General features: G+C 48.8%; 1 long non-coding RNA gene across 2 annotated transcripts; it reads left to right on the forward strand.

The window, feature by feature from the left end:
- The first annotated feature begins 2,129 nt into the window (after positions 1-2,129).
- LOC133235120 (uncharacterized) lies at positions 2,130-23,129 on the forward strand. 2 transcript variants are annotated; one of them, XR_009732445.1, is made up of 5 exons: positions 2,130-4,333; positions 4,894-5,043; positions 10,261-10,407; positions 12,078-16,855; positions 17,370-23,129. It is a non-coding gene; the product is annotated as an uncharacterized LOC133235120 (long non-coding RNA). The 2 variants fall into 2 exon arrangements; XR_009732446.1 differs by lacking the exon at positions 17,370-23,129 and having other exon boundaries at positions 12,078-12,269; positions 16,719-17,339.
- Positions 23,130-23,780: the final 651 nt, after the last annotated feature.

Consider the following 23,780-nt stretch of genomic DNA (forward strand, 5'->3'; position numbering starts at 1 on the left):
TTCTTACCTCTCAGGACAAGAGTCTAGCCTCAGATGCTTCTAGAGTCAAGAGATACAGGGAGAATGAATGGGACAGAAGCTCCTGAAGGGTATGTCACTGCTCAGCTCCACATCTTTTAGGAAACCAAGCTGACATCCTAAAGGGTGAGATTGCAAGGTCCTTCTCCTTCTCTGAGTGGCCACAGGTCTCCTCCACTCTCAGTCATCAATGCGGCCTTTCTCCTTTGAAATCTGGCCTCATGGGCAAGTCTCTGACCCTCAGGCTGTGCCTGGCTTGTCTTGGAGGTAAAACGAAATCCTCATAGTCTATGGAATGCTGAGGGTGAAATGCAATCTCTGGCCACCTTCCCTCTGACACCAAAGAGTTAGAGCTGCATCAGGCCAGTTAAGGCTATACTTCCTTCTGAAGTGGCGGTTCTAAATTGTGGGCAACAGCAGCCCCAAGGTGGCAGGACTTGGCAGGAGTAAAAGGGAAAAAAGAAGAGCTTTCTGTGTTTAAATGCTAATGTGGGGGTCTTGGGTATCATCCACCCAAGATGGGTAGTGAGCACTCACACAAGGAGCTTTAAAACGGTGACTATACATTGTTGACTCCATAAGAGATTGGCTGTAGTTAGGTGTGTCTCCCAGGCCGAGACAAAGCAGGGATCCAGGAAGAGGTCCACAAACAGAACGTGGGTGATGTGAAGGGGGAGGTTAGTGATGCCCGCAGAGCCTGAGTGCAGCCTGGCCCTACCTGGCCTCCTGATGCTCACATACACACGCATCCAGTTGAGATAGCAGGTAAACATTCGATCAACAGGCTTTACAGAGCATTGATCTCTGCCAGGTGGTATTCGGGGTGCCAGCGAATCAAGAGGAGCAAGACGATTCACATGTCCACCTCTCTTGAAGAAAAGAGGAGGAGAGTATAACCCCAGGGAGTGGTACACACCAGGAAGAAAAAGAAACGGGGGTTTGAGAGTGACAGGGGTCAGGGAGGGCCCATGGAGAGGTGACATAAGAGCATGCAGCAGATGAAGACATTTCCTCCCCTGAGCACGTGTTCTCTAGTCCCGTCTCCTGGGACAGAAGAATGCTATGCTTCAGGCTCAGCTGTAGACCCAGCATGGCACCTGGTTGGCACTCAGTGAGCATTGGGTGGTGGATGGCTGTCGCTGGGGGACGGCGCCTGGCGCACTCCCTCCGGGCCAGCAGCCTGTGCAGTGTGGCTGCAGAGCCTAGAGGACTGGCTGGCCCTTGCTTTGAGAGGGCAAAGGAGGCAGGCAGTAAGCTGGGGGGCTGTGGCTTCTGAGTGTGCACACGGAACTTGTACCCCCAGAACAGCCTTCCAGCCACTGAAAGATAAGAGTCAGAATTGTCCTCAGCCTTCCAGACAAACCATTCTTTTAAAAAGGAGATCTGAAACTTCCCTGGTGGTCCAGTGGTTAAGACTGCACTTTCATTGCAGGGAGTGAGGGTTCGATCCCTGGTCCAGGAACTAAGATCATGCATGTTGCAGGGCGCTGCCTAGAAATAAAAAAAAGAAAAAGAAATAAAAAGGAGATCTGGATTAGACACTAGGTGTCTCCCCATGGCGTCAGATAGCACCTGGACTTCTGTGTCAAACTTAGAGCAGGGATTTTTTTCTTCCCAACAGTAACCATCTGAAAACCTGCTGGGAGCTCAGCTTAGGCTTGTGAGATTGGCAGTCAGGCAGACATTGGCTCAAGCCCTGTGCTGTGTGCTCTTGGGTTCCTCACAGACCCTCTCTGAGCTCAGATCTGAAGGATGAGTATCCCAGGCTGAGGGAACAGCCAGTGCAAAGCTCTAGGGTAGAAATGAGCTCACATGTTCAGGGAGCATTTGTGAAAAGGGGTAATAAAGGCACTTCTCTCCCAGGGCTGCTCTGCAGGTCAGTGCAACCAGCTAGGTCTCTGCTTCATCCTGCATCACTCATAAACCCCAAACATGACTCATTGCATCTGAAGGAAAAGGACCCGATGCCACCTGGAGCAAGCCTGCCACTTCTCAGGTGAGAGAGACACACGGGGCCCCCCACCCCAAGAAATTGCCCCTCCTAGGTGCCAGACTTAGCATCTCCACTCTGCTTTAATCCTCACTGAAAGTGGCTTGTGTGTGCAAGGAGGATACTTTTTAAAAAAAATATTTATGTATTTATTTATTTTTGGCTTTGCTGGGTCTTCTTTGCTGTGTAGATTTTTCTCTACTTGCAGTGAGCCGGGGCTCCTCTTCTTTGAAGTGTGCGGGCTTCTCACTTCCGTGGCTTCTCTTGTTGCGGAGCACGGGCTCTAGAGCACAGGGGCTCTGTAGTTGTGGTTCCCGGGCTCTAGAGCACAGGCTCAATAGTTGTGGCACAGGGACTCAGTTGCTCTGCGGCATGTGGGATCTTCCTGGACCAGGGATCGAACCTGCGTCTCCTGCATTGACAGGCAGATTCTTTACCGCTGGCCACCAGGCAAGCCGGGGAGGGTATTTTTAAAAATACTTTAACTTATGCTTTTACTACAGCAAAGAAAGTAAAAGTCACCTTGGAGTCCGTATTCCAGAAATAAACTTTCTAATTCTGGGTGTATTTTATGAAGGTCTTTATTATCATAAATATTGTTACATAGCTGAGAAATCACTGTATAGCAGTTTTTCCCTTTTCCTCCCAATTTGTTGATTTTCTTAGCCTGCCATTCCCTATGAAAGGTGCAACATATGGTAAAGGAATTTTCCTCCACTGGAGGTTTTGGAACTCGTTCAGAATGATTCTGTGGCCGTTGTTTTGGCTGAAATATGTGCCTTTTTTTTTTTTTTTTTTAATGAAACCTGCTACTTAGAATCAGGAGTCATGGAACTGAATGTAGTCCAGGAAATGCAGACTGACTCTTGCTACAACAAAACCCCTTTTCCACAAAGGAACACCACCGGAGGAGAACCCTGAAGTCCACAGTGATTATGCCTCAGTGCCTCCCCTCTCCTTTTTGCTCATTTGCATATTTCAAGTTTGATTTTTTTTTTTTACAATGAACATGTACTGCTTGTATAACAAAAACATTGAAAAAATTCAGTAAGATAAAGGAAAAAAAGACGCATCAAGGCATTTTATGTGTAGCACAACCTAAAGTACCAGAGAACGGCAATAGACATCCCACCAAGAAGAGGTCTAGTGATGAAGGAACTTGGAAAACGTCGAGTTAAACAAAGCTAATTGGATTTCTTGCCTGTAATACTTCTCAGAGTCTTTAAGATGCTGGTGGGTAGTTTGATCCTGAAGAGAGGGCTGTTCCCAGCAGTGTAACCAACAGTGTTGGATCTCTGAACCCCTCTCGTGAGGAGTATCCCTGCCCACTGACTGTCTGTGGGACGCATTCTGGAAAACGCGTTTCCAAAGCACTGGCTGCCTGCAGCATGGGGAGACGCCCCATTCCCTCTAGGCCACGTCCTCGCGAGATCTGCAGAGCTGACTGTGAGGAAATTTGCGGCTGTGACAGCTCTCAGACCAGGTGCTCTGCTGCAATCTCACTGGCTGGTTAAGAAGGGTGGCCAGCTCCATTATGGATTTTATTATCAGTCAAGAGATCTGGAAAGGAGAAAGACATTCGGAGGCATCTGGTTGGTAGGATCACCGAGCCGTTCAGCAAAGACTGTAGGCTGTGAATAAGCAAAAGACAAATGCCCTTGAATTCCAAGGGCATAAAATATCCCTGCAAATGGGGCAGTCCAAAGGACAATCAAAGGAGCAGAGGGGAGCGGGCGCAGCAGTCAGATCGGAGGCTGCCCGTATCCACTGGGGCCTCACCATAGCTGCGGCTGCCCTCCAGCTGCCAGGAACTGCATCTCTCCCTGCAGAGGCCAGAAGTACTTAAGAATTGATGGACAGCAGCCCGCAGCCCATGAGGAGCTCGCCTGCGTCTCCAGGGGGATGACTGAGGTGCCCAGTCTACGCTGGCTCCCAGAAGCCCCCAGTAGGCTGACTCTCCAGTTGCTCACAGTGGCCTCTGGTTTGATAACAAACGCTGTATTAGCTGCCTTCCCTCCCCTGCCTCACTCTACCTAGGAAACAACGTTAAGTCCTGCAGAAATTTCTTTGCTGGTTAAGATGACTAGTGTGAAGTCCTGCTCCTCTGAATTTCCATTAATTCTCCAAGCCAAGACTTGCTGCACTATAGTGAGCGAAGAACAGTTCCATCTCGTTTCTGACAGAGGGCAGCATTTCGTTTTCTACCACAGAGAGGTGTATTCCTGGAGCTTGCAAATGACGCCAGCTCAAAATAAAGAAAAACAAATTGAAATGAGGATTTTAATCACTGTGAAGGGAATGAAAGGCTGTGTCAGCGTTTCCATGGTAAGTGCCGTCTTTCAGGGATTTATCATCCCAGCTGTAAAAACATGCTTTATGCTAGGATTTGGCAAGAGCCAGGCTTCAGTCACTGAAAATCTATACATTATTAAAGATTTCACTTTCAATCAAGTTGGAAATGTGACTCCGTGAAAATGGCACAGAATGCCCCTTTGCCCCTTGGGGCTGCCAGCCATGCCCACTGCATCTCCTGCCAAGTCCGCTCAGCCCCAGCTTGGAGGAGTGGCGGGGCCACAGCCCCTGGCCCTCTCCAGATTCCGCTTTGCCTCCTGGAGACGGCTACACTGAGGAAGACGCCTGTTTTTTTGTGGAGGCAAAGTGGTGGTCCTTGTGGGGCCCTGTCTATGGGGCCGTAGGTGGCTCTCCTTTGACCACTGGTCCTCTTGCCCCCCTGTTCCACTTCCCTGGTCCCAGGGCCATTGATGGGAAAGAGGGGCGTCAGCACCACCTCACAGCATGCTCGGTCTCTCGGCCCCTAATGGCATTGTAAGTGGGAGAATCACAGACTGAGTTTACTGGAAACCTTAGACTTGTTCTGATTGTAGCTCGCAGCTTGAGCTCCAGGGATGCGAGGGGAATGAAGATCACAAATGTCAGCCAAAGAGGAGGCACTCTGGGTGAAACAAGATGCAGTCTGAACCTTGGTCATATCACATCCAAGTCACCTCTGCTTGTTTGGCTTCAAACAGTATCAGGTTTGTTTTTTTGTGTGTGTGCGTCTTTTTAAAAATATATATCTTGATTGGAGGATGATTACTTTACAATACTGTGATAGCTTTTAGCATACATTGGTATGAGTCGGCCATAGGCATACGTGTGTCCCTTCCCTCCGGAACCCCCTTTCCACCTCTCTCCCCACCCATCCCTCTAGGTTGTCACACAGCACCGGCTTTGAGTGCCCTGCATCATACATCAAACTCCCACTGGCTATGTATTTTACATATGGTAATGTATATGTTTCAATGCTGTTCTCTCAAATCATCCCACCCTCTCCTCCCACTGAGTCTAAAAGTCCGTTCTTTATGTCTGTGTCTCCTTTGCTGCTGTACACATAGGCCCGTCGGTACTATCTTTGTAGATTCCATATATATGCATTAATATACTCTTTCTCTTTCTGACTTACTTCACTCTGTATGATAGGCTCTAGGTTCATCCACCTGATTAAAACTGACTCAAATGCATTCCTTTTTATAGCTGAGTAATATTCCATCGTGTATATGTACCACAGCTTCCTTATCCATTCATCTCCCGATGGACAGCTAGGTTTCTCCCATGTCCTGGGTATTGTAAATAGTGCTGCAGTGAACACTGGGGTACGTGTCTTTTTCAATTACACTTTTCTCAGGGTATATGCCCAGTAGTGGGATTTCTGGGTCACATGATAGTTTTAGTCCTAGTTTTTAAAGGAAGCTCCATATTCTTCTCCATAGTGGTTGTATCAGTCTACATTCCCACCAATGATCAGGACCAGATTTAATGACACTGTGGTGTGCCCTTTATTTGAAACAGGCTGATGTGGTGGAGAGAAAGCTTTTGCAATAGAGGAGAAAAGGTACCAGCAGGAGGACAACTTTTTATGATCTGAAATGAATCCTCAGTACATGTGCCAGTCTGTTTATCAGGTCTCAGGGATTGGCAGCTGAATCTTCCCCTGACACAGGGGAAGGTACTGTTATTCCCATTTAAAAGATGAACAGATCGACATTCAGAGGTTGAGAAACTCGTTTTCATGGAGGTGTCATGTAGAGCAGGTGGCAGAGTGAGGCCTCGGAGCCAGATCTTCCTTACGCCAGTCAGGTCTCTCCCTCAACATGGTTCAGGGGCAGCACTTTCAGATTCTACTGGCCCATCTCCTCGTTCTGCCCTGGGTGGTGGGCAGCCTGGCACAGAGCGAGGCATGGATGGCAGCCCAGCAGAGTCCTGCTGCTGGGAGAGATGACAGCTGCAGAGGGCAGGCTTGGGAGCGCTGGCTGAACTCAAAAGGGGCGGACTTGTTTTTTTAAGGTGTATTTATTTATGAGTGTGCTGGGTCTTCATTGCTGCACGTGGGCTTCCTCCAGTTGTGATAAACGGGGGCTACCTGCTAGTTGCGGTGCACGAGCTTCTCACTGAGGTGACTTCTCTTGTGAAGCATGGGCTCCAGGCACATGGGCTTTAGTAGTTGCTGCTTATGGGCTCAGTTGCTCTGCGGCATGTGGGATCGTCTCAGAACAGGGATCAAGCCTGTGTCTCCTGCATCGGCAGGTGGATTCTCAACCACTGTACCATCAGGGAAGCCCCAGACTTGTTCTTAGTGCAGACATTGTTTGAGGGCTTACTCTCTTCCAGGGACAGTTGGAAGGGCTGGCTGTGTGTTATATGTTTCATCTCATCTACAGCCACTCCAGCAGCTGCCTGAGCTATGTACTAGTATTATCTCTGTTCAACAAATGAGGAAACCAGGAACAGAGAGACTGAGTAGTTTGCCCAAGGTTACATGGAAGGAGAAGAAGGAGATGAAGATGGGATTTCAGCCCAGGCAGCTTGACTCTCAAGACCAAACCAGGGAACGCTTGCCTGGGGAAGGCGAGTTGCCCCAGGCTTAGAGCGCTCTCTGGTAGCCTAGTCAGAAATGTCTGGGACAGGACTTCAGGCCAACAGGCTCTCCCCTCATCATCCTGTTGACCAGGCAGATTCTGCAACAGGCGAGATGGCTGCAGCGGGGCGTCCTCTCTTCCTCCAGGGGCAGAGCCAGCTGAAGGTGCAGCATCTTGGTTGCACCAAGACGTTTTGGTTTTGCATTTCTGAGCTGGTCTAAGATAGTTTTCCACTGGCACTTAGCTATACTGGTTTATAAGGCAATCGATGGACCTTCTGAACAGTTGAGGCCTACAGCAGGGGTAGGGAGAGAGGAATGGCCAGGGACTATAATAGGAACAAAGGAAGAGCAAGTCAGGAATCAAAGTGTGACTTCACTATCGACTTTACAAAAACAGAAGGGTTTTTAAGGGACTGATGTGAATAATCATATGCCATCAAGTTAGATGGCAAAGATGAAGTGAGTAAATTCTTAGACACAAACCATAAAGACATACTCAGGAAGAAATGGACATTATGAACAGACTTACAAGTAGAGGGATTGAATTAGTGATTTTAAAACTTCTCTCGAAGAAAAATTCAGGCCCATATGGATTCACTGGTAAATTATACCAATCTCTTAACCAAGCATTTTAGACATGAGTTTTTAGACATGGTTTCTTAGACATGACTCAAAAAGCATAGTTCATAAAAGTGAAGGTAGATCAGTTAGACTTTGTTAATATAAAAACTTTTTTTTTTTGCTTCAAGTGATACTACTAAAATGGAAGACAATCCACAGAATGGGAAAAAATAGTTTCTGATCATATATCTGATAAGGGACTTGTATCCTGAATATAATCAAAGATATGGTCTTTCTAGTAGTCATGTATGGATATGAGAGTTGGACCATAAAGAAGGCTGAGTGCTGAAAAATTGATGCTTTTGAATTGTGTTGTTGGATAAGACTTTTGAGTCTCTTGGAAAGCAAGGAGCTCAAACCTGTCAATCTTAAAGGAAATCAACCCTGAATACTCGTTGGAAGGACTGGTGCTGAAGCTGAAGCTCCAATACTTTGGCCACGTGATGCAAAGAGCCAACTCATTGAAAAAGACCCTGATGCTGGGAAAAATTGAGGGCAGGAGGAGTAGAGCTCGACAGAGGATGAGATGATTGGATGGCATCACCGATTCAATGGGCATGAACTTGGGCGAACTCCAGGAGAGAGTGAGGGACAGGGAAGTCTGGTGTGCTGCAGTCCATGGGGTCATGAAGAGTCGGACATGATTTGATGATGAACAACAACAACAATCCCGAATATATAAGAACTCTTATAACACAGTCATCAGAGGACAATCTAATTTTAAACTGAGTAAAGGATCTGAGTAGACGTTTCTCCAGAGAAGATATACAAATGACCATCAAGCACATGAAAAGATGCTCAGCATCTTAGTGGTCATGAGTCATTAGAGAAATATCAATCATAATAGCATACCACTTCACATCCACTAGGAATGGCTATAACCAAAGCCACAGAAAATAGCAAGAGTTGGTGAAGACATGGAGAAATTGAAATGCACATATCTTGCAGGTGAGAATGCAAAGTGGAAGGTTCCCTTTGGACAGCAGCTTGGCAGTTCTTCAGAAAGGGAAATGTGCTGTCTTTTTTGGCCAGTCATTCCCCTTCTAGGAGAATTGAAAACGATTTCACATGAAAACTTGCACATGAGTGCTCATAGCCGTATTACTCGTAAGACCTGAAAAGAGGGGGAAAAAAAACAAATATCCATCAACTGATGAATGGACAAACAAAATGTGAAATATCCATACAATGGAGTATTATTCATCAACAAAAAACTAAAATACTGATTGATATTGCAACAGGGATGTGACTTGAAAAACAGTTTAGTAAGTAAAAGAAGCCAGACACAAAAGGCCATCTGTTGCATTGATATGGTCCCATTTATGAGAAATGTCTAGAACAGGCAAATCCATATAGGGAGCTAGTAGATGAGTGGTTGCCTAGAGTTCAGAGAAGAGGAAGGATGGACATGGGCTTTCTTTTGGGGGTTATGAAAATGTTCTGATATTAGATTGTAGTGATGCTTGCCCAATTCTGTGGCTATATACTAAAACCCACTGAATGATACAGTTAAAGTGGACGAATTTTAGAGTATGTGAAAGTCAATAAAACTGTTAAAAATTACAGGGAACTAGTTAAAAACATGGTAAAAGTATATAAAGAATAACTCTACAGCTACTTAAATTAACAGTGTGCTTTATATACTCCAGTACAGAAGGTTATCCACGCTATAGTAAGTGAGGGGTAAAGCAGATTATAATTCATTATCAGTTCAGTTCAGTTACTCAGTTGCGTCCGACTCTGTGACCCCATGGACTGCATACAGCATGCCAGGCCTCCCTGTCCATCACCAACTCCCGGAGCTTGCTCAAACTCATGTCCATTGAGTTGGTGATGCCATCCAACCATCTCGTCCTCTGTCATCTCCTTCTCCTCCCGCCTTCAATCTTTCCCAGCATCAGGGTCTTTTCCAATAAGTCAGCTGTTCGCATCAGGTGGCCAAAGTACTGGAGCTTCAGCTTCAGCATCAGTCCTTCCAATGAATATTCAGGACTGATTTCAAGATTGACTGGTTTGATCTCCTTGCAGTCCAAGGGACTCTTTAAGAGTCTTCTCCAACACCACAGTTCAAAAGCATCAGTTCTTTGGCACTCTGCTTTCTTTATGGTCCAACTCTCACATCCATATGTGATTACTGGAAAAACCATAGCTGTGACTAGATGAACCTTTGTTGGCAAAATAATGTCTCTGCTTTTTAATATGCTGTCTAGATTGGTCATAGCTTTTCTTCCAAAGAACAAGCATAATCTCAGTATTATAGAAATAAATGAAGTATGTGTGTGTGTGTGTGTGTGTACAGAAAATAAAATTTGGAAAGATATATTTTGAGAGAGTAATTTTCACTGAGTACTGCATAATAAGCTATTCTTTCTCAAATTTGCATTTAATCTTTGAAAAAGTGATACAATCACATGACATAAAAATCAAAAGCTCTTAAGGACTAGTGAAAAATCTCCTCCAAGCCACCCAGTTCCCCTCCTAGAGAGCAACTCGTGTTGGCTGAGCATCCCTTGGGAGAATTTGACACGCATGGAGGGTGCTCTCATTGTGTCCAGCACCTTAATTTTCTCGTGTAACTATGAATCTTGTCCATACTGAGATGTAACAAAAATCCCCAATCTTTTTTTAATGGCTAAACAGCTCTTCATTCTCTAGATGTATCATTTGAAAGACTTTTTTGTTCATGCTCTTCCTCATTTATTTTTGCATTTAGCAGATATTTCAGTTGTAATCAGAAAGAGATCAAGCTATTTCTCCAAAAGAAGTACCTGCGGTGAGGATTCAGATCTAAGAAGAGTGAGCCCCCAGGAGGGTGGACAGGCTGCATGAGGAGCCCCGGAAACCCTGGACGTGACAGCAGGTCAGTGAGAAAGAGGGGCACGCCCTGCATCATCGGGCAGGGACCTGGGAGAGATGCTCTAACCTAGAAGGCAGTCCAGGCAGCATTTAAGAATAAAATACCTCATCCTTTTTTCCCTCTTAATCTCTCCAACCCAGACTTCTCAGGTACCGCGTGTGGGAAAGAATCTGTGTGCCCATGCAGGAGACATAAGAAATGTGGGTTTGTTCCCTGGGTGGGGAAGATCCCCTGGAGGAGGGCAAAGCAACCCACTCCAGTATTCTTGCCTGGGAAATCCCATGGACAGAGGAGCCCGGCTGGCTGTAGTCCATGGGGCTGCAGAAAGTTGGACATGACTGAACGACTGAGCAACAGTCTCCCCAGATATGAGGAGAATTTGAGATTTACTGGGGAGGTGGAGCCCAAATTCATTTCCCAAGGGCTGCTCCCGACTTCATACTCACTCATAATCTTTCCTGCTCTCCAGTCCAGCAGGGACTAAAGAGGACTTGCTGCCCTGGCCGCAGTGCTGGGTGCCCTGGGAGCCTTCTGGGAACCTCCCTGTTTAGTCCTTCTGGAGCCTCTCGGGGCATCTAACCTACACTCTGCAGAAGTTCTGGAAGCCGCTTGGTTTTGCTTTTCACTCCCCAGCCCACTGCTGCCCCTGACCTTGCTGTCTGACCTTGAACACGCTACTCCAGCCCTTCTGTGCCTTCCCTGCTTTGCTGTCTCACCAGCAGGAAGTCAAGGGCCACATGTAGCCATCATCATTGGCATCCTAGTACTGAGGCAGGGCAGCCTGTGTTGGCTGCACACCGCCCTTTGGGGAGCAGAGGGAAGGGCCAGTTGTGTGGGAGCAGGGGATGGGGCAGGAAGGGCCCCTTTGGTGAGTGAACCCTTCTCCTTGAGGGACTCTCCCATACCCTAGGTCCTTCTTGCCCTCTATTTATTTGACCTTCCTGCTGGCTCTACCTGCCTCCACCCAGGCCCTTTCCAGCTTGGTGGCCACCAGCCGTTCTGTGCGTGGGGCCAGGAAAGAGGGAGAAAGGAAGAGATTCTTACAGTGATGACTCTTAGTGTAGAGATCAGCTCCCAGTCAAGTCTGGGACAGTCATACCCTGTGCCTTGTTAGTTTGCTGCTTACTGAGTCAAAAAAAAAAAAAAAAAAAGCCCAGCAGGCTTCATGGTTGCCCTACAACTTTCCTGTTATTTCTTCACATGAACTCTCCCCTGCCCTGCCCCTCCATTGGCCTCAATTCCAATCTGCCAGACTCCTGCCTCCATGACCTCTCAGGGTGCTGACCCTGGCTGACCTCTGCCCTGGGGCTGCCCTGGTTCTACAGGTTCACACTTCTTTCTTTGCCACTGAACTGGTTTCTTCCTGACACCCCACAACCCCGACCCGGGCCATTGCACCCCTGGGCCAGTGACTCCAGAGGTTTCTCGCAAGAGCCGCCTCCAGCCCTCCATCTGGACTGGGCGCAAACACTTGGTTCCTGGAATCCTGACCTGCACTGGCGTGTGGCCAAGGTCGGGGCTCAGCCTGCCTCCCTGGAGCAAGTTTGCTGGGGATTTCTGATTAATAAGTTGTCAAATAGAAAAGGAGTCATAGGACCCAGCGTCCCAGCTGAGGAAGAAATTACATTTCTGGAAGTTGGCCCAGAATAAGGACCAGATATTTTCTTTTGCAGGAGCTTACACTTGACCACGCTCAGAGGAGGAATTGTCTCATAGAGATTTCAGTCTGGAGCTAGAGGCAAGGACTTGGGACCCATCCTGACAATGAAAGCAACCCCACAGATGCACTGGGATTTTCACTGGAGCGTCTGTAGGGGCTTTATAAACAGCAGTGAATCTTCACAGACCCCTTCACAGGGAGCCAGGTAGGAAGGAGGCTTCTCTCTTTGGAGATGGAGGTACCAAGCTGGGAGGTGATTTATCTGAGAGCGTGAAATGCCAGTGACCAACAAGGAAATGCGTTTTTAAGCATCCAGTTGAACCCACAGTTCTTTGATGCTGACAGACTACTTATTTGTTTTTGTTTTTGTTTTTTAACAGACTACTTATTTGAAACAATGGTGACTAACAGCATTTATCAAGCACCTTTTATAGGCTGGACTCTGGTGAAGATGTTTTTTGTAATTCATCCTCACAGTATTCTTAAATGCCAGTACCATGATCATGCCCATTTTACAGATGAGGAAACTGAGGTTCAGAGAAGTTCCATGTCTCACTCAGGTTACATATCTGGCAAGTGAAAGAACTGTGATTGTAACCTAGCTCTCTCTCTGCTAAAGGTGGTGCCTTTCTCTCTGTTTTACTTCTCAGTCTAGCAAGCAGTTTTAACTACATATCAACAACCTCAAAAAATGTTCCTACTCTTTGATCCAGCTAACCCACTTCTGACAACCATTCTCATGAAATAATTCTGAGTGCAAAATAAGTGTCTTAAGATTCAATGTGGCTAAGCACACACTGGTGTGTACCCCACTTCTTCCCTAAATCCCACTGAAATGGCGGAAGAGATTCAGAAATAAAGATTGCTTGAGGTTGTGGGCAGTCAGGAGGAGGGGGAATCAATGTCCAGAAGATTAAGGAATTTCCAGGGAACATAAGAGAAATATAAGAACAGATTGGTGAAGAAATGAAAACAAAGCTGTAATGGTTAAATGAATAATTGTTTGCAGAGTGAATGCTCCCAGCAGAATTCTAGAACAGAGGCAATATGACCATGAAAGCATGAGCTAGAGGTGGACTGGAGAGCGGCGAGTGGTTCCTTTCCACTGTCCGCTTTCTGCTCCCTGCACACAGTCACCCGAGGCCGGCCCCTGTATCAGCCACTGCTTCTCTGCCAGAGGAATGGGATTCTCACAGGGCTAAGCACGTGCTCCTCCAGCCACCGACAGCATTCAGCCCAGAAGCCCATCTACTTTATTAACAGCTATGTAAGAATTTCCAGATTTTTCAGAAAAGCCAGAGCCTGAGATTGCTGCATAGAGGCGTGGAGGTCCTCCTGGAGAAAGAAGCCAGGGCAATAAGCAATGGCATCTGTTTCTTTTTCTTTAACACGTTTGTGCAGAATCCTTTAGCTCGGTCTTCTAGCTTACTAGTTTAGTTCTTAGTTATCTATTTAGCATATTTTTTGAGTTTTTAAAACTTTGTCAGTCATTGTTTTAATTCTCAAGAACTCTTATTGGATCTTTTTCAGAGAGGTTTTATTGTTTTATTGGAATGTAGTTGCTTTACAATGTTATGTTAGTTTCTGCTGTACAGTGAAGTGAATCAGCTACACACATGCCTGTGTGCTTAGTCCCTCAGTCGTGTTCGGCTCTTTGCGATCCCGTGGACTGTAGCCTGCCAGGCTTCTCTGTCCATGGGGATTCTCCAGGCAAGTATACTGGAGTGGGTTGCCATGTCCTCCTCCAGGGGATCTTCCTGACCCAGGGATCAAACCCAGGTCTCCTGCATTGCAGGTGGATTCTTTACGAGCTGAGCCACCAGGGAAGCCCATATGTATGCATATATCCCCTCTTTTCTGGATTTCCTTCCCAGATAGGTCATCACAGAGGATTGAGTAGAGTTCCCTGTGCTATTCTCAGTAGGTTCTCCTCAGTTATCTACTTTATACATAGCATCAATAATGTATAAATGTCAATACCAGTCTCCCAATCCATCCCACCCCCACCCGTTCCCCCTTTGGTATCCATATATTTGTTCTCTATGGCTGTATCTGTATCTCTGCTTTGCCCAAAGTTTCATCTAGAGGTTTTATTTTTAAGTGGGTGTGATATTTTCTTCTCTCTGGGTTATTCATTTTAATTCCTTAGAGTTTTCGTCTGTTTGGGGTATTCTCTTTTCTTGGAGTCTGTTCTATTTTTGTGCCTCTCTCAGACTCTGGCTTTTCTTTTTCTTTTAATAATGAAATTTTAAAAATAATTGTATGTATTTATTTATGACTGTGCTGGGTCTTCCTTGCCACGTGGTCTTTTCTCCAGTTGCAGACGGCAGGGGCTGCTCTTCACTGCAGTGGACGTCGTGGTGGCTTCTCTGTTATGGGGCATGGGCTCTAGGGCGCTCTGGCTTCAGTGGTTGTGGCACATGGGTTCAGTAGTTGCAGTTCCCAGGCTCTAGAGCACAGGCTCAGTACTTATGGCACACGGGTTTAGTTGCTCCACAGCATGTGGAATCTTCCCAGATCAAGGATTGAACCTGTGTCTCCTGCAATGGCAGGCGGATCCTTTACCACCGAGCCACCAGCAAAGCCCCTGACTTTTCTGGTTATTTGAAATATGGTTGTTTTTTTTAAAAGGTTATCATAGGTCTTTCTGTGTTTGAGGACTAGTCTCCCCAGCGTGGTCACCATCAGCCACACGTGCGTTACTGAGTGTGTGCAAAGTGGTTAGTCTGCATTGACAAGCACTGTAAGTATCAAACACACGTAGGGTTAAAAATGTCTTGCTGGGGTTCCCTGGTGGCTCACTGGTGAGGAGTCCCCCTGCCAGTGCAGGAGATGCGTGTTCAATTCCTGGTCCAGGAGAACCCCACATGCCGTGGAGCAACTAAGCCTGTGTGCACAACTGCTGAGGCTGTGCTCTGCAACGAGAGAGGCCACTGCAGTGAGCAGCCACGCACACAACTGGAGAGAAGCCGCTGAGCGCCACAGCTAGAGAAAAGTCCGCACAGCAGCCAAGCCCCAGCACAGCCAAAAACTTATAAATAAATAATGTTTAAAATGCCTTTTTATTTACCTGGATTAAAATAGCTCATTCATAACTTTATATTAAATAAACACTGAACTGATAATATTTTGGATATGTTGGGTTAAATAGAGGATATTGAAATTAATCTCACTTGTTTCTTTTCATTTTTTTTTCTTAAATGTAGCTACCAGAAAATGTAACATTTTATCTAGGGCTCATATTCTATTTCTACTGGATGGCGCTGAGTCAGTAGAGAGAAAACAGCCCTTTGGTTTGAGAGAACAAGGACCCAGATCTGGAGGAGACTTTGAAGCAAACGGGAGCTCTTTTCTGGATTTCCTTTCTATATAGGAAGGAAAATCTGCTTCGTGTTAGAAAGGAGAAGGGAAAGTAACACATTAGGATGAGGACAGGCAAATGTAGCCTGGAGCTGGGTCTCAGGGGACAGAGGGAACGGAGAGAGGATGGGAGGGAGGCCCAGGAACAGGCAGGAGCCGGAGACCAGGGAGACAGATGGCCAAGCAGGAACGACCCGAGCCCCTGGGGCAGGGTCGGCAGTAAGTTTTGCCAGCAGTAAAGTGAGGTCGATAAATTTTAAATGGGTATTTTTTAAAAATTAAAAAGAATCTTTATTTTATATTGGAGTATAGTTGATTAACAACCTTGTGTTAATTTCGGCTGTACAGCAAAGTGATTCAGTTATACATGTACACATTTCTTTTTCTCAAATTCTTGTCCCATCTAGCTCATTACAGAGTGTTGAGCAGAGTTCGCTGTGCTATGCAGTAGGTCCTTGTTGGTTATTAAATGGATTCTTGATCTGTGCTGTCTGTCATACCCCTCTGCTGTTCCCGCACCCCAAGGACAGACTGTGGGTGGGGGATGCCTTGTCCCTACTCGGGCAGCAGTGCTGGGTGAGGACAATGAAGTGTGCAAGCAATGGCCTGAAAGCCCGAGATGAGGAGGGAAGGTGAGGAGCGAGGGTGCCAGCCGAGGGGTCAGGCAAGGGCCAGGACGACGTGACAGGTACCCAGAAATCCTTGGAAGGATCCCCAGGAGCAGGGGTCCCCAACCTCTGGGCTGTGGACGGACTGGTACCTCCTGTCAGAACAGTGGCTGCATTCGATTATTTATTAGAAATAAATTGCACTGGAAATATAATACACTTGAATCATCCCCACACCACCCCCTCCCCGGTCCATGGAAAACTTGTCTTCCTTGACAACTGGGGAAGGGTTGGGGGCCACCGCCTAGGAGCACTGGACTGCTGGCAGGGAGGTTCACAGCTGAAGATTCTCATTTGGTTTTGAAGGGAAGGACCACCGCAGCCGGCTGGCCAACCTCACTAGCTTGCCACATGACATGGGGTGTTTGCAATACCCTCCAGGGTGCTGGGCAGCCAGCAGCGGAAAAGTTTGTTAGCAGTGCTGACTGGGAGGGTGAGGAGGTGGGACCGAGCTGTGCCAGATGCCACCTCAGTGAATAGCACAGAAAGATCTCCGGTCTCGGGCTTGACGCCCGCAGGCCCAGGGTCCCCTGGGGTCCCCAGCCCTGGCGAATGGCACACTCCTATTGCTCTCCCACCCCCAGAAGACTACAGCTTTCTCATCTTTGTCACCAACCCTTCCTCAGCTCTCCAGCTTGACTTTGCCACTTGCTTCCTATGGAGCCCCTGACCGACACCAGGAAGTACCATACATTCACTTCTGTACGCTTAAGGGAGAAAGCAGAGTGGAAATACGCATTTGGATTTACAGAATCCTGGAGAGGTACGTGAGAAGCTACTAAAAGCAGCGAGTGTAGTGGGAGGAATCAGGGAACCGGGATGGTGTGGAGCAAGAGTCCCCATTGTATCCATGTTATTTTGAACCCATGTGGATTATTACCTGTCCGAGAAAATTAAGCTGGAAAGAATCTTCTCTACCCCAGGTTGCATTATTTGGGGGAACTGTGGACAGAAATAAAAACACGCAACATAAGAGCTGTGAGTGTCAGTTGTATTCGGGGACTTAACGAGGACTGTAGCCCAGGACACAGCCTCTCAGGTTGCTCTGAGAAATTCTTCTGGGGGAGTGAGGAGTGGGGACAGCACATATGTGATTTTGGAGAAGGATACCAGCAATGAAACACACATCTCAGTAGAAGGCGACTGTGCCTCACGAGAAACAGACATCTTAGTTAGCGAACTTGGTGCTTTTCCAAGTATGGGAGGACATGAGAACTTGGGTTCATAAAATTTTCTCCTGAAAACATCTGTAACTAACTGAAGGCTTGTTCTGCCAGTTTTCCCAGAGCCCAGAGCGCCTCATTCCTGATCTCTACCCTGAATTCCTCTCAGGGTGTTTTGAAGGTCAGTGACGGCAGGGGCGGGTGACTCAATCCCCATACAGCTGGATGGCAAGCCACCTGCTTCGGTTGGTGGCGGAATTGACTCAATCCCATCTAGGCCTTTCACCGAGGACACTCCAGATCCTGAGCGAGAGGAACTACAGCACTGCACCCCCTCTGCCGCAGCCAGGTACCACCTGCCTCTCTCCCTCCTGTCCTTCCAGGGCTCTGGCTTCAGCCACCAGTGTCCTTCCACCAGGAGAGATCACAGAACCGAAACACACAAGTGACAGATGGGGGGGACCAGCCCCCCAAGCCAGCACCATGGAGAGACAGCTTCCACCCTGCTTGCTCCAACTTTAACAGGTGCTGTTCAGTCTGTGCTTCCTGCCACTGGAAGTTTCCAAAAGGCCCAGCAAGACCCATTCCTCTGGCTCACTTGCCATGTGAAACACCCCAGGCATGTGACCAGAGCCTGGAAAATGTCCCCCCACACCCTTCTCTAAGTCTGACCTCAGGGCCTCACCTCCCAGGTGAGGGTGACAGAGACACGGAGCCCAGAACCACACCCTGGAGGACCTCATCTGCACGTAGAGAGCTTTGACCTTTGCTATTTCCCATCAGCTCTGTGGACTCATCAGAGGAACCAGCTGGGGAACAAAACTGCATTCACCGAGCTTGGCACCGGTTCCCTCATTAATCCTCCGAGTCACAGTTACGGGGCAGGGAGGGGCCGTGTGCTCTCACAGCCTTTCAACCACAACAGTGGGTAATGACCTGCCGGCGTCGTGCGTGAGTCATGAGCAGAGTGAGGTCTAAGCCCCGTCTCTGGACCCAGGTGCGCATCTCCTTGTTCTCAGCCGGGCACCCAGGTCTAGAGGATGCCCTTTCCTCCCTTCACGTGGCTCCCGACTTCCTCTGGGGAGGCAGGTGAAATGCACACACAGATCGACCCAGCAGCTACATAAGTGGTGTGACCTCAAGTTCAAAGACGAAGATGTTCCTTCCGCCGCAGGCTTACAACCGCCCAGATGGTTTGCCTTCGTCCCCTTTTAGGGGGTGGGCACATCTCCTGGCAGCTCTGGCAAAAGTGAGCACCTGGTCCGGACGCTTGGGAAATACTGGGCAAGGGCAGCCTGTGTGTCCCTGAAACAGTGTCCCTGGGCCTTGCTCAGATGTCCCCTCCCTCCATTCAGGTAGCAGCCCAGGATAGTTCATCAGTCAGCTAAGCCCTGGGCAGAGGCTGGTGTGGGTCCGTTTTACTTGGGTAGCAGGGAGTCACAGAGCATCCCTGGAGAGGTTGGGCCTGTCCATCTCAGAGGCAGATCCAAGGGCAGGAGGGATCCTCGGCTGAGGCCAAGCCGTGGAGAGAGCTGGGGGGTGACGGGGGGAGGCCCTCCACAAGGACTGAGGACACACGGGGCCCCAGATTCATGCTGAGCTTCGGGTGAAAGCCTTGTCCCCTTGTTCCATCAGCTACCCCATTTACCTGGTGCTAGACTCGGGGCAAAACCGTCTTCACGTGGACTCACAGTTTCCACATGGACATCTGACACTCAGCGAGGTGAACCGCCTGGAAATGGTTGAGCTGGAATTTGAGCCCTTATCTGCCTGGAGCCTAACTGTCCCCACTTTCCAGAACATTCCTTCACTTTTAGCCACAGATCTGAGCAGGTTTGGGGGAGGGAGGGAGAGAGGAGGAATGAAGGGGGCCAGCTCAGAGGCAGAGAGGAAATGGTGAGGTCCAGGCTCGGCGGGAAATCCTGGTCACATCTACAAATGCCATCAGCACAGAAACGGAACTATTTTAATGTCAAGGCCCCATGCACCCCACCCCCCTCCTAATGGCCAGGGTAGAATACATTTTCAGTTGACCTTTAAATTACATGTTCTTTCAGCTGTTGGAGCCTTAGTGAACCTCTGGGTCTTCCTAAATTAAGCCTTTGAAATGAAAATAATGATAATTTCAGGTAACAAAGCCAGTATGCTTCTAGAAGTATATTGTAACTAGAAGTCTCTCTTGATCTCTGAGACCCATACTGTTCTTGCTCACCTGGCCCCTGCTTTTAGTGGACTTGCTGGAAGGAGCTCCAGAGAAGAGGGGTATCCTGATAAATTTTGGGCCAACAAATGCAGAGGAGGGAGGCAGCCTGAGCAGAAGCTGATGGCCATACATCCGGCAGTGCCTGCCAAGTCCTTGGACAGTCGGCCTCATCGGGCTCTTTTGTGTTGCCTGCGGGCTCCCTCTGCCAGGGGGTCACGGAGCATTCTGGAGCTGTGTCCACTTAGTGGTGTAGGACTCGCCTCCCCGCTCCAAAGTTCCCTAGGGAAACTTCCCACGCAAAACAAGCCGAAAATGCTTGCCAGTCTCTGGGACAGTCTCTTTCAGCTCTGCCTTGCTGGGTGACCTTGAGCAGGTTACTTAACTTCCCTCCTGTTTTCTTATCTGGGAGAGGAATAGGACACTAGCATAACCTACCCCCTAGGATGGAGAGTACGGTGTTGTCAGCAGAGTTTACAGATAAGGACTTGGAAAGGACAAACACCTTTGCCCAAGGTCATGGAGTGTAGCGGCCAGGACTTGAAGGCACCTGGGCCTGCTCCAAGCACTGTTATCTGAGTCAGGCCACACCTCCTCCCAGAAGCCCTGCAGGCCTGAATTTCTATCCCTGACCTTGGCTTAGGTTCTTTGGGATTGAAGCTGGGGCCACACTTAGTCATGCTCCCCAACCCCCCATGTGGGTGGGTGGACCTTTGCTGTTGTTCACCAGCAGTTGGTGGGCCTAGCAGGGAGGTTGCCGAAGTTACAACAAGGAAACTGAAACGTGAGAACAAGATTAGAAACGGAGTTGGGATGCTTGGACCCGGGCCGGAAGGGACACATTCTGCCAGAAACACCTGTGTTCTCCCTGGCCTTTGAGTCACCTCCTGGGGGGACAGGCCCCAGGCATGGCGACAGGCGAGGCAGGCCCACAGGGCCAACACGTGGGTGACTGAGCACTGAGCCCGGCCAGTCCTCAGGGATGTGATCTCATTTAATCTCCACAGCAACCCTAGGAGATGATGATCAGTGTGCGTTTTACAGACCAGGAAGCTGAGGTCCATTAAATAAGGTGCGCAAAACTGAGGAAGATTTAACCCCGGTCTGCCAGGCCCAGAGTCTCTGGGTGACAGCTGTCCTCAGGGTAGCAGTGACCTGCACCTGCCCAGCCTGGGTTCCTTCCCGTGGCGAAAGTCTCATAACTCTTTGACCCAGAGGCACAGGGAAACTGAAGCAGAGCTGGGATTCCAGGAGGAGAGGGATTGAAGAGGAAGCAAAGAGGGAGACAGAAAAGTTAAGGAAGAGAAACAGAAAGAAGTGAGAAACAGGGAATTCAAATCCCTCTCTCTGCAGCCCACTGAGGCAACGCGTGAGAGGTGGCTGGAAGTGACAGCAGACAACATCGCAACGTGCTACCTGCTCGCAAAACAAGAAGACAGACCCATTCGCCAGCCGCGGGAACGGCTGCTTTCCTTTATCCTTTCTCTACGGCTCAGAGATGGGTGAGCTCAGGAGAGAAACACAAGCAGTGGGGAAGTTTCCCAGATGGTAGGAGACTTGGGCTGGGGGAGAGCGGGCAGCCCAGAGCAGAGCTGGGTCAGATTTATTCAAACTCAGGGGGACCTGCAGATGCTGGCTGATGGGATAAGGCCATGACACATACAGACAGGACATGGGGTTGGGGCCATCCTCCCCAGGCCTCCATCTTGGGTCCTCCTCTCTGCAACCCAAAACTGGGACCCTCGCACCCCACCCCCTCAGGGCCCCCGTACTCCCTGCTGGCTGGCATTCTAGCTTTGACCTTGATTAGACCAATGAAAGACACTGGGATTGCCTTGACCAGCTCCCACATCCCTTTCAGGTGGAGTAGGAAGGTAGACAGGTAGTTTTTTTGCGGTCCTGAGCAAGTTTACTTTTTGTTTCTGTGTGACTTTATATCTCCCCAAAGGGTCTAGAAACCTCACAGGGCTCCCTGGAGGACTGGTCAGGCCTTGGCAGGACCTCACTGCCACCTCATTGTCCCAGATGGAGACCAGGAAGACCTGGCTTGAGAGCGAGGTCAGTGGGGGCTGTGTGGGTTGAAGCGCTGCTCACGACCATGGGCTGAACTTGGGGGCAGGTCCGCTTTTTGCTGGGCAGGAGTCAGGCTTCTCAAGACGTTCCATGGCTGGGAACTCCTAGGTCAGATCTAGGTGGAGCCTCAGGGCCCGGGGGTTGGGGAGTGGCGGGGGGAGGCTGGCCAATGCTGATGGGCAGAGAAACCCCCATCGACAGGGAGTTTCTCCTAACTCTGCCCAGAACAGAAGGAAAAGCAACTCCAGCAACCAGAGGAGTAAGATAAGAGTGAGCAGTACAACGGGTAGGAAGAACGCTCTGGCTCTATTGCCCCTGGGAAGCCAGGAGAGGGTGTTTAAGGAAACTGCAAATAGATCCTCCCATGCCTTTGTGGATCCCTCCCACCTGCTCTGGCCAGGACCAGGGATAGACCAGGGGAGGGAGGGAGGCGGGGCCTTCAGCCAGATGCTCTGGGAAGGGACCCTGGGGCCAAAGTGTGGCAAGTCCTCCCTGTGAAATAAGAAGGGTTGAAGACCCCGATGCAGGGTCAGTCATTGTCACATCATGATTCTAGAACAGGCCAATATTGGGAGCCTCACCCCATGGCAGCTTGGGGGCCCTGCCCATGCTTCTGCTCCCAGAGGGCCAGTCATTCTCTCCTGGGTTCCTGGGTCATATCCCAGAGGGAGTCCACGTGACTGGCTCAGCTCAGATGACCTTCCCACTTCATGGGTCAGCCACCAGCAATGGGCGAGGCTCCCCTGGGACACCCTTCACCCAGCCATCCCTGGGGATGGTTGGCAGGCATCCCAGCTGACGAGGCAGGCCACACCCTAGGAGCTTGCCAAGGCTCAGGCTGGGTCCTCACCACTATCATCTAAGCAAATTGGGGAGCAAGTGGCTTCACTTCCCCAATGTGGGGTCAGCGACCCCACATGTCCCCTGGTGGTCCCCCACCCAAGAATCTCTGGCCATGTTGGGAGGACTTTGTTACTTCTGATGTTTTTCCTGTGTATCCTCAGTAGAGGTGTATGCAGGTCAGGGAGCAACCATTAGAACTGGACATGGAATAACAGACTGGTTCCAAATAGGAAAAGGAGTACATCAAGGCTGTATATTGTCACCCTGCTTATTTAACTTATATGCAGAGTACATCATGAGAAACGCTGGGCTGGATGAAGCACAAGCTGGAATCAAGATTGCCAGGAAAAATATCAATAACCTCAGATATGCAGATGACACCACCCTTATGGCAGAAAGTGAAGAGGAACTCAAAAGCCTCTTGATGAAAGTGAAAGAGGAGAATGAAAAAGTTGGCTTAAAGCTCAACATTCAGAAAACTAAGATCATGGCATCCGGTCCATCACTTCATGGGAAATAGATGGGGAAACAGTGGAAACAGTGTCAGACTTTATTTTGGGGGGCTCCAAAATCACTGCAGATGGTGATTGCAGCCATGAAATAAAAAGATGCTTACTCCCTGGAAGGAAAGTTATGACCAACCTAGATAGCATATTCAAAAGCAGAGACATTACTTTGCCAACAAAGGTCCGTCTAGTCAAGGCTATGGTTTTTCCAGTAGTCATGTATGGATGTGAGAGTTGGACTATAAAGAAAGCTGAGCAGGGGGGAGGAGCCAAGATGGCGGAGGAGTAGGATGGGGAGAACACTTTCTCCCCCACAAATTCATCAAAAGAGCATTTAAACGTCGAGTAAATTCCACAAAACAACTTCTGAATGCCAGCAGAGGACATCAGGCACCCAGAAAAGCAACCCAACTCTTCGAAAGGAGGTAGGAAAAAATACTAAAGGAAAAAAAAGAGACAAAAGAGGGAGGGACGGAGCTCCGTCCGGGGAAGGGAATCTTAAAGAGAAGTTTCCAAACACCAGGAAACCTTCTCACTGCCGAATCTGTGCCGAGCTTTGGAAGCACAGAGGGCAACATAACAGGGAGAAAAAATAAATAAACAATTAAAACTCGCAGATTGAGAGCCCTACGGTAACTCCCCCAGCGGAGAAGCAGCACAGACGCCTGCATCCGCCATTAGCAAGCGGGGGCTGGGTAGGGAGGCGCGGCGCGGGCTGCATCGCTGAGAGTAAGAATCTGGCCTGAATACCCTGAGCGCTATCTGAGTGAAATAATTTGGGCTAGCAAACCAGACTGTGGGATATCTACTATGCGAAAAGCCAGCCCTAACCTAAGACCGCCAGGCCCGCGCACGAAACAAAGGACTGAACAGAGAAAGCCGGCTGCAGACCTTCCCCCTCCG

This window comes from Bos javanicus, chromosome 22, assembly GCF_032452875.1.
Source record: "Bos javanicus breed banteng chromosome 22, ARS-OSU_banteng_1.0, whole genome shotgun sequence".
Classification (NCBI taxonomy): Eukaryota; Metazoa; Chordata; class Mammalia; order Artiodactyla; family Bovidae; genus Bos; species Bos javanicus.